General features: G+C 40.0%; 1 protein-coding gene across 1 annotated transcript in view; it reads left to right on the top strand.

The window, feature by feature from the left end:
- The first annotated feature begins 609 nt into the window (after window positions 1-609).
- Zmat1 (zinc finger matrin-type 1) overlaps window positions 610-10,635 on the top strand; it is a 68,418-nt gene continuing 58,392 nt past the window's right edge. The window contains exons 1-3 of the mRNA XM_075957963.1: window positions 610-907; window positions 3,105-4,375; window positions 8,057-8,182. The gene's annotated coding sequence lies outside the window, so the exon portion shown is untranslated. The remainder of the gene's footprint in view (window positions 908-3,104; window positions 4,376-8,056; window positions 8,183-10,635) is intronic.

Here is a 10,635-nt window from a genome sequence, read left to right as displayed (position 1 = left end):
GCAAGTTCAGCTTAATGAGACCCTGTCTCAAAATGAAATTTAAAGTGTGTGTGTGTGTGTGTGTGTGTGTGTGTGTGTGTGTGTGTGTGTGTCATTCCACCTTTACATGAATTTGGGGGATGGAATTCATGCCCTTAGGTTTATAGGAAAGCACCTTTACCTGCTAAGCCATCTCACTGTTTTGTTTTTTTTTTGGTTTTTCGAGACAGGGTTTCTCTGTGGTTTTGGAGCCTGTCCTGGAACTAGCTCTTGTAGACCAGGCTGGCCTCGAACTCACAGAGATCCGCCTGCCTCTGCATCCCAAGTGCTGGGATTAAAGGCGTGCGCCACCACCGCCCGGCGCCATCTCACTGTTTAATTATTACTTTTCTAGAATAGATTTAGTTGAGCATTAATAATAATCCAGGGGCTCACTATAGTCTCTAAGCTAGTTAGGATTTTTAATGTTAAGCTTGAGAATACTTACGTGGGTGGTATAGCAAGGAGAGTTGACAGCACCTTTGATAGGGTTTCTGGTAGTAACTACCTGGCATGTACTCCAACCTTGGTTTAAGGCTGGTACCTTGCGCACAAGAAAATTAAGGACCGCTGGGTGGCGCAGGGATACCTGAAGGTGCTTGCCTTTGGAGGGAAAGTGGGACACTGTGAGAGTCAAGGGCTCAGAGATATGCTTCCCAAACGCCCCGGGGGTTCCTGTGAAGAAACTGTGTGCAAGGATCCAGAGCCTGCGGGAGTCGGGGTTGTTGGCTGCGGCCGCCGAGATGCGGCAAACAACTAGGTGGACTTCACGTGCGGTTACTAGGAGGCGGTTCCGGGAGCGCTCTTCCCGGATCATTGCCTTTCTCCATCTGCACACATGCAGGCCAAGCTGGACCACTCGGAGGTGCCGGAGCTGATGGCGCGCGCGGTGAGTACCCGCTCCGCGTACCCGCGAGGGAGCAGGCCACTGGAGCTTGCTAGTGGTCTTGAGTGCATTTGCTCAGCCGGCCCAAGCAGGGCTGGCCTTGTCAGTCCCGGTGTTGTACCTTAGGTCCTGCTGGGCGGGCAGTAGCAATAGGGGCTCGCGGTGCACGGAGCATTGCTTTCAACCTCCTATTTTCCAGCGAGAGCAGAAACGGCTACAGGCAGACTCTAGGGAACTCCTTGGCGCCTGATTACACACACGAGATTAAGTGCAACATACCAGACGATCAAACCTTCTCTGCTATCAAATTCTGGAACCACCTATTCTGGCTCTGCCACTTCGTCAGGTCAGCAGCTTTTAGGGTCTGCTGGCAAAGACCCTGGCTGGACTGGCTGAAGCCCCTGGAGTGAGGGGCTGGCCTGTAATCCCATTTGCCCAGCCTCCAAAATCCGGTGGACAAACCATCTCCAACCTGAAGAAAACTTAACAGTTTAACTGAGTTAGGAGCCCTTTGAGGCGGGTTTGATGCTTGTGACTCTGGGAAGCTCAACTGCTGGCTTAATCGAATTCCTGGAGGCCCTGATGACCAACATTAGCCTAAAGCCTTCAAGAGTGTGCATGCCTTCCCAAATTTTAATCCTCTATGCCTAAAGTTCAGATATGGCTAGGTATAGGATGCCATCACACACCCCCTCATCCCTTTCCCACCAGTAAATTGGCTTGCAAGACAGCCTCTGATGACTGGCCTAGTCTTTTCTGATGGGTGTGTCTGTCTGTGTATAGGAGTGTAGCAAACCCCTGTTAGTGGTATTTAATTAGTATACAAAGTAACCAATTTCATTATGGGCTTTTCATGCATATTTAGTTTTTGATTATTCTCCCCCCTCAATTCCTTACCCTCTCCTCCTGCTCCCCTCATTAGCCTCTCTTCAGCTTTCATCCTACTTGTATTTTGTTACCCTCTTTTTTCTACCCACTCTATAACCTTCCCTTAGGACCTATTTTTCTGCTCTTATGATATGTTTTCTAGTTTTGTGACAGAAAGGCAAACAGAAACACACACACACACACACACACACACACACACACACACCCTGAGGTTTATGCACCCCACAGCACTGAGGCAGATGGATAAGAGAATCTTGTAGCGCTATTAAAGTGTCTCAGACTTGAGCAGATAAGATGGCTCAGCAGGTAAGGGTACTTGCTGCCATAGCCGGAGGCTTGAATTCCATCCCTACTCTAAAACCCAGAAGGTGGAAGGAATAAAACCCAACTCCAGCAGATTGTTCTCTGACCTCTATCATGTGCCCCGACATAAACATAAATACATATAATTACATGTTTTAAATAAATGCTTTCCACCTTTAGCCGTGCCCAACGTTCAGTGCCAGGCACTGTGTGGTATCTGCAGACAGATTAGTGGAGTCACACTGATCCTCCACTGGACTAAGTACTGGGGTCCTGGCGAGTAGGGTTGGTCAGGTCTTGGTCCTGACCTAAACAGAAGCTTAATTTGTCACTTCAGCCAGATGAGCAGACCAGGCTGGTTTATTCTACAGCATTACTGAGTTGCCAGAAAGGAGAAAGGTTCTTCATATGACTTGTGTGCCACACACTTGAGTTGGCATTTTCAGCCAGTTGCCACCAAGCATTCCAACTGCATTAAATGAAGAATTTCAGATTGAAGTTTGAGAAAAAGAAAAGATGGGCATGGTGACACACCCCTATAATCCCAACTTTAAGGATACTGAGCCAGGAAGATTTGGCTTTGGAGGCCAGCCTGGGGTACATAATAAGTTTAAATCAGCAAGAACCAAAGCAAGAAAGAGGAAGGGGGGGAGGAGAGGTGGCGTGTGTAAGATTTGAGAACATGAGTTTAGGACATTCCAGGCATTGTGTTATCCTGCTTTGGACGAACATGATTAATTACATAGTCCTCCTTTTGGTGAGATTTTGTTGTTTTGTTTTGAGTTTTCAAGACAGGGTCTCTCTGTGTAGCCCTAGCTGTTCCGAAACTAGCTTTTGTAGACCAGGCTGGCCCCAAACTCACAGAGACCTGCCTGCCCCTGCCTCCCAAGTGCTGAGGCTAATGTGCCACCACCACTGCCCGGCTTTTTGGTAAGCTTTTGCTTGACCTTAGGCCCTTTGTCAAGTGGAGTGGCTTTAGGAGTCAATTAGCGTTCTGCATTGTTTCTAGGTACCATACTTGCCTCACTCGGAGTTAGAAGGAGGTAGAAGTTAAACAGCCGGGCGAGGTAATGTTGCCACTTCTCACGTCTCCTCTCATGCTTCCCTCGGAGCTCACAACCCGGGATCTCCAGTCTTTGAAAGGGAAGTGAATAAAACTTCTGGGGCTTAGTTTGAAATTTCTTGCTTGCTTCTACAGAATATCAGGCAAATTTAGAGGACTGTGATGTTGTTTAATCAGATTTTTATAAGTCACTTGTAGAAAATAAATAAATGCACATAAGTGAAAGAAAACACTTTAAGTCCTCTTACTTTTTCATTTAGTGAAAATGACAGCATTTCGAAACAAACTTTCCAATTTTTGTATAAATATAACATCTATCACAGGTCTTCTTGACGCCAATATATTGTTTGTGAGATATTGTAAGAAATATATATTAAATTTGCGTACTGATTTCAATATCCATTTTACATATTTTATGTTTGAAATATTAAAGTGTCAGTTATTTTACATTGGAGGAAATATGACATATATAAATGTATTTCAGTGATGCAAGAGTGCATAATTGTACATTTCCACAGCTGTGAAATGAAATTGTTGTAGCTAACTGTAGTATATATAACTGATAGCATTTTTTATTTCTTTTTAAGAAGTTTGCTAGTGCTTATTTTGATTGTGTGTAGGTGTGTCCACATGTGCAAATGTACATGTGAATGCAGGTGCCCATGGCAGTTAGAAGCACCTGATTCTCCTGAAACTGGAATTAATAGGTATTTGTAACCTGCACAACATGGGTGCTGGGAACTGAACTCAGATTCTCTGCAAAAACAGTATGTGCTCTTAACCACAAAGCCATCTCTCCACACACAAACATTTATTATTATTATTTTATGTGTATGTTTGTGTGTGAGCTCAAATGTGACACCGAGTGTATGTGGAGATCAGAGGACAATTGTTTGGTTCTCTCCTTTATGTGGTTTTTGAGGATCAAGCTCAAGTTATCAGCTTTACAAGGTAAGCACCTTTTCCCACTGTGATAGTTTGAATGAGGATAGTTTCCATAGGCTTATATGTTCTCCACTGGAGCAGCTGTATGGGAGGTGTGGCCTTGTTGGAGGAGGAGTGTCATTTGGGGCAGGCTTTAAGGTTATAAAAGCCCAAGCCATTCAGGGTTAGCTCTCTCTCTGCCTCCTGCTTTCCGATGAGGATGTAAGCTCTCAGCTCCTGTTCCAGTCCTATGCCTGCCTGTCATGATGGTCATGAACTCGCCCTCTGAAACGGTAAGCCCCAATAACCTCTTGCTTTTATAAGTTTCCCTGGTTATGGTATTTTGTCACAGCGATGAAATAACTAAAACATCTACTAGATAATTTTGTGGGACCTAATTTTTTTAATTTCTTAAAGGTAAATGAAAGTCATAAATTAATAATTGCTTTGATATTTTATGTATTTTATATATTGTATTTTATGTGAGAGGTATTTGTGAAAATGTATGCCCATACACAAACACATACAATTCTGTAGAACAATTTAAATTCAGACATGCTATCTCCAGTATTTCTTTTAACTGACTGTGGATTGCTTTGAGTATTCAGAAGTCTTTTATGGTAGCATATATATTTTAAATACTGATTTCTATTTCTGTAAAGAATGTCATAAAATTGGGGGGGTGTATTGAATCTGTATAACACTTTTAGTAATATAGCCATTTCCACAATATGCACCAATGCTAATTCTGTCTATTTTTTTCTTCAGTGTTTTAAAGTTTTTATTGTAGAGGTCTTTCAGAAATCTCCTTAGTTAGATTATTCTTAGGTCATTTTTTGAGATTAGTTGACATTGAAGCAAAGACTTGTACACAAACTTGACTTCAGAAACCATACTCTTCCATAATACTCATTATATCATTCATAAAGGGAGATCGGAACCAAGACGCTTGCTCAACATACATGTCCCATACATTCTGTAACCATTAAAAACTGTTATATATATTTTACTTGCAATTTTTTAAAATTTTCATTTCAACAAATTATAAAAATAAAAAACAGTACATATAATTAACATATGTATTTTCCTAGATTTTCCAAATTTTAACATCTTTCATAACCACATAAAAATTGTGATGCAAGCCATCAGCACTAACCCAAACCTCTTTGGGAACCTTAAGGTTATTTTATTTTATTTACTCAATAATTAGATTGAATAAGTGATATTTAAGAGCACTTTTGTCACCACGCACCAGGTTCAGCTTCTCTTGCTAACTAATCGTGTGACTTTGGGTCATTACTTAATGTTCTTGAAATTCTATTTCCTATCCTATTAAATAGAAATATTAAGAACCATTGTAATGAGCCGATATAAAGTTTAAATCAGGTAATATATAGGAATCACTGACAAATGGTAAGGAATATGTAAATACTAAAAGTACTGTTATACAAGTCACTCTGTAGTTGATAGCATGGAGAAGGAGATCCTTGTCCTACCCACATGAACAGAACCATTACTATATATTAAAGGCCACTTTTATGCCTCTTGATCATTATGTACAATGTAAGAAACAATAGTACATTGAGGTGCCAGTGGAGGCCCCCACAGCAAAGTCCTGATTTTCATAAGCCTGGCTGTGAATATCTGTTTCTAAGATGTTCCTGACCACATTGCATTTCAGTCTGAGAAAAGGAAGACTCATTTCTATTGTGACTAGCTGCGTGGGCTAGATGGCTTCCTCATGGATAGAGAATCAGTTTTAAGGACACAAATAGATCCTTCAGGGCCATTAATTTATAGTCTGTTGCAATCTTCAAAGAGAGTAGAAAGAAACGGAGGTACATTCAAATTTTGAATTTTTTTTGTACGAGTTCAAAGATATTTTTTGCATTCCAGGTTAAAATTTCATGCCCAGCCTTCATTAAGAACTACAATCAGGAGGCTGGAGAGATGGCTCAGAGGTTAAGAGCACTGACTGCTCTTCCAGAGGACCTGAGTTCAATTCCCAGCAACCACATGGTGGCTCACAGCCATCTTTAATGAGATCTGGTGCTCTCTTCTGGCCAGCAAGCATACAGACAGACAGAACACTGTATACATAATAAATAAATAAATCTTTAAAAAAGAACTAGAATCAGATTTTAAGATAGAAAAATAGTAATATTATGCAACACTTTACAACTTTGGTTTTTTTTTTAAAAAAAATACCTATTTATTAAATATACAGTGTTCTACCTGTGTATATACCTGCAGACCAGAAGAGGGCACCAGATCTCATTACAGATGGTTGTGAGCCACCATGTGGTTGCTTGGGAATTGAACTCAGGACCTCTGGAAGAGCAGCCAGTGCTATTAAGCGCTGAGCCATCTCTCCACCCCAGTGTTGGTTTCTTTATTACTCTAATTTGTAAATTTTTTCCATGCGTTGTAAACTGAAAAACAAATCCAGTGAAGATGAAGTGATATGCTGAAACATAAAGAAAATATTAATTCTAATCTTGTAATTGTTAGCAAGGGGCCACACAAGCATTGGGAAGGTTCATCACAGTATTGGATATGATTTTGAAAAAAAAGAGATACTGACTGGGCCCTTTGTGTTTGTGTTAGTTTGATTACTTCATACCATCGTGTATGTTGTCTAGTAATGGATATTGCTGCTATTTAGTGGTTACTTGGTCTTTTACCCAGTATCCTTAGAAGGGGGATGCCTTTGACTAAGGTAATCTTGCTTTGTGTTTCACACTGTCTAATTATCCTGTCTGTTTAGCTGTAAAATGTCTTTATCTCTTCAATTGCTTTCACCAGCACTCAGCACGTTATCACCACTGTGTGATCTTTCACCCCTAGTTAGTGAGGCCTCTGTATCTTAACACCATACAGGACCGGAAGGATCAAGAGGTAATGGCTCACTGCTTATTTCATTTGACTAACTGTACTTTTAGACTTCTAAGAGGCTGCAAGAGTAGAAGAACCACAGACTAAGTTCCACCTTGTTTGGCTTAGCTTGATATTAATTCTGAAATGGATTTGAATAGTCTTTAGTATTTTTGTATGTATTTTATTTTTGCAGTGCTGGAGACTGAACCTAAGTCATCACACATTCGCCTTAGGTGCTCTGACACTTAACTATTTAGTCAGCCCCTCATTTCATGTTTTATTTTGAGATCGGGTCTCAATTAAGGTGGCCAGACTCACCTTCAACACACTCTGAGCTCAGGTAGACCTTGACTTTTTGATCTTCATGCCTTAGCTTCCTGAGTAATAGAGATTACAAACCTATTGCATTAAGCCTTATCATGTGTCCTTTTAAATTTTAATGCACAGTTAAATAGGTAGTTGGAACTAGGACCTAACTTATAAGCAACTAAAATCTATTTTCTCTTAGAAGCCACAATGAACCAGAAGTTGTCTCCCAGAAAGTATCAACTAACCAAATAATCTAATACAACCCATTTTTGATTTCATTCACTAATCTCCATTAAACATATATCTCTGTATTAAAGATAGATCTGGTTCACTTGGACCTAAAGTTAGGAGTTCTCAAATTAAAAGTTATATATAATATGAAATAATTTTTGGTAATTAAATATGTTTCTGAAAGCCTTGTACCAATGTGAATCAGACATTATTCTTATGTGCCATTTGGAATTGTTCATTCTGTCATTTCTCCTTTCATTAATTAAAGATAATCAATTGCTAAATGAGTAAGGGTAACATAAAAGGTACATATTCTCATGACTAAACCATTCATTTCTTTATTGGAAGTTTGTTTAAGATTATTACATAACTTATGAATGAATGGCATAGATTCTTGCTAAAATAAGTAAATATGGCATTAATCATGAAGACTATCTGTTGCAACTCATTTGGGGACTAGTAGCAAATTATTGTCTTTGGCACTTCTCCCTGAAATCTGGGAGAGTAATTTAATTCTGGAAGCTTGAATTTCTCTCTTTTTCCTTACCTTTCTACAGAATTGAGCTCTAGGTCCCAGGCAAGATTCAAGAGGGAAAGCAGGGCAAAGCAACTGGAAACGCTGTACTCATATGACCACACATGTGAACTATCAGGAAAGACACCAAAGGACAAACCTTCTTGAGGTAAAAGGCAAATTAATGGTATGTGTATTTTTTCTGCCTGGATTTTTGTAGCCATCTTTTCCAGGATTAAGAAGAGCATTAATTTTGCAATTAATAATAGTAGTTCATTTTTAAAATAAGTGTCTCTTGCTTCTTGGGCTAATACTGTATAATGGTGGACAGAGCACAGGGTTTTGCTCTGAAAAGACCTCATCTGTAGTCCTGACTTTTCCATGTACTGCATATTTGAGTTTAAAGTTACTAAACCTTATCTTATGTAAACTGGCAATTAAGTGTTTATTAGGTAAGATTGTTATGAGCAATGAAAAAGAACACACAGCAATGTGAGTAGAGTGTGCAGTTTATTGACATGATCATAAATTCTGCTTTTTCTGAGACAGTGAAAAAGTTAATATAGGTAAAGTTTTTGATATGTAGTAGAGAACAAACATTTCTTGTCTCAGTCCATTATAGATCAAAATAATATTGTTTGTGTTTTTTGTGATGAAAACTGGGCATGTGAACTTCTTTTTGTTATTCTGTATCTGCCATGGGCAGAGCAGGCTGGGACAGAGCATAGGATGGGTGGGTCTGGTTGGGACTAAAGGGTTGATATGGTTTGGGTGGGATGAAGTCAGGTGACACAGTGGGCTTTGCTGGCACACGAGATGCGCATCCTGGTCAAAGCCTGGAGGTTGGGGTCAGCTCAGGCAGACCAGAGTAGGCCTGGCACTGGTGTGGGACGCAGGCACTAGATCTGGGGATGGGGAAGGGTGCCTGGATGGGAGGATCAGGTGGATTCGCCAGGTTGAGCCCTAGCGCAAGATGTGCAGGTCCTGGCTTGGCAGAGAGGCTGGATATGGCATCATGGGGATGAAGTGTCAGGTGGTATTAGGGGCCCCTGTGCTGGTATGTATTGGGGCTAAGACATTCTTTGAAGTTATTTTGTCAGGTTTGCCACAACAATATTAAAGGTTTTTACAACAAGGTCTTAACACATATGCACCTGCATATACATAGCATGTACGCTTCTGAAAGCAGCCATAAGAAACTGGTTCTAGTTGTTTCCTGTAATGACCAGAAGAGGGCGTCACATCTTCTGGAACTGGAGATACAAATGGCTGTGAGGCATCATATGGATGCTGGAAATCAAATCCAGGTCCTCTAGACCAGCCAGTACTCTAAAATGCTGAGCCATCTCTCCAGTTCCTAGTTTTAAATCTTTGAGAAACCTCTGAACTGATTTCAATAATATATTAATTTTTCTTCCATCAGTGAGAATAAGGATTCCTCTTTCCCCATATTTTCTGCATTTACTGTTAGTTTCCTTGATAATCGTCATTGTGACTGGGTTGAGGTGGTAAATATCCTACCATAGAGATATTGTTGCATTCACATTTATTGTTCTTCTACATACCATAGCAAGGAAATGGAGCCAAGCTAGATGTCCATAAATAAATAAATGGGTAATGAAAATGTAGCACATTTGCAAATTGGAACATTATTCAGCTATAAAGGAAAAGGAAATCATGAAAATTTCAGGAAAGAGCATGGACTTAGAACGTTTATTAAGTGAGATACCCAAATGCAGAAAGAAAAACTACATGTTCTCCTTCCTATATGGATCCTAGATAATAGTGGGGGGGTAGGTGTATACAGAGCATAACATAACATTTAGAAAGGAGACCAATACAGGGTAATATTAGGTAATGAGGAAAGACAGAATGTAGGCAATGAAAACAGGAGTCAAGAACGAGGTATAAAGCTTTTTTTTTCTAGTTTCAACCCTGTCATAGTTTTTTTTCTTCTTTTCTGCGGAGGCTGTATGTCCAAAATGTAGTAGTTGAAGAGTAAAATACCAAGGGAATGTCCATGGCTTCAGAATGGCCATTGTAACTGTACAGAAGTTCACTGAGATTTACAGAGTTTGAGACTATGCACATATTTCAGTGGCTTTCTTAATTGAGCTGTATAATGTTTTATTTGTGAGTTCATTATAATTAAGTGATTTTAGTTAATAAAAAAATCATTTTAAAATTTCAAAGCCCTGCCAGTCAGTGGTAGCACACACCTTTAATCCCAGCACTCAAGAAGCAGAGGCAGACAGATCACTGTGAGTTCAAGGCCAGCCTGGTCTAAGAGTGAGACCCAGGACAGCCATTGCTACACATCACAGTGAAACCCTGTCTCAAAAAAAAAGATTTCAAAATCACTAGAGATTAGAAATCATAAAGAGGGGCAATTTATGAAACCTAATACTTGAATAACAAAGAAATAGTATATTAAAAATGAAGATAAGCAAATGTGTAGAATATATCTGGGGTAACAACCACAATGTTCTGCATTATCCACTGATAGATACAAGAACCTTTTGTGGCAAGTCTTCTCAGTACAGATACAGTGAGGAAAGCAGAAATGCCTTCCAAACTAACTTGACTATAAAGTTAGCAGAAGGCTAAATAGACTGTAAGGAG

This window comes from Microtus pennsylvanicus, chromosome X (assembly GCF_037038515.1).
Source record: "Microtus pennsylvanicus isolate mMicPen1 chromosome X, mMicPen1.hap1, whole genome shotgun sequence".
Classification (NCBI taxonomy): Eukaryota; Metazoa; Chordata; class Mammalia; order Rodentia; family Cricetidae; genus Microtus; species Microtus pennsylvanicus.
The sequence above is the reverse complement of the archived record's forward strand: the minus strand, read 5'-3'. Positions and strand labels throughout refer to the sequence as shown.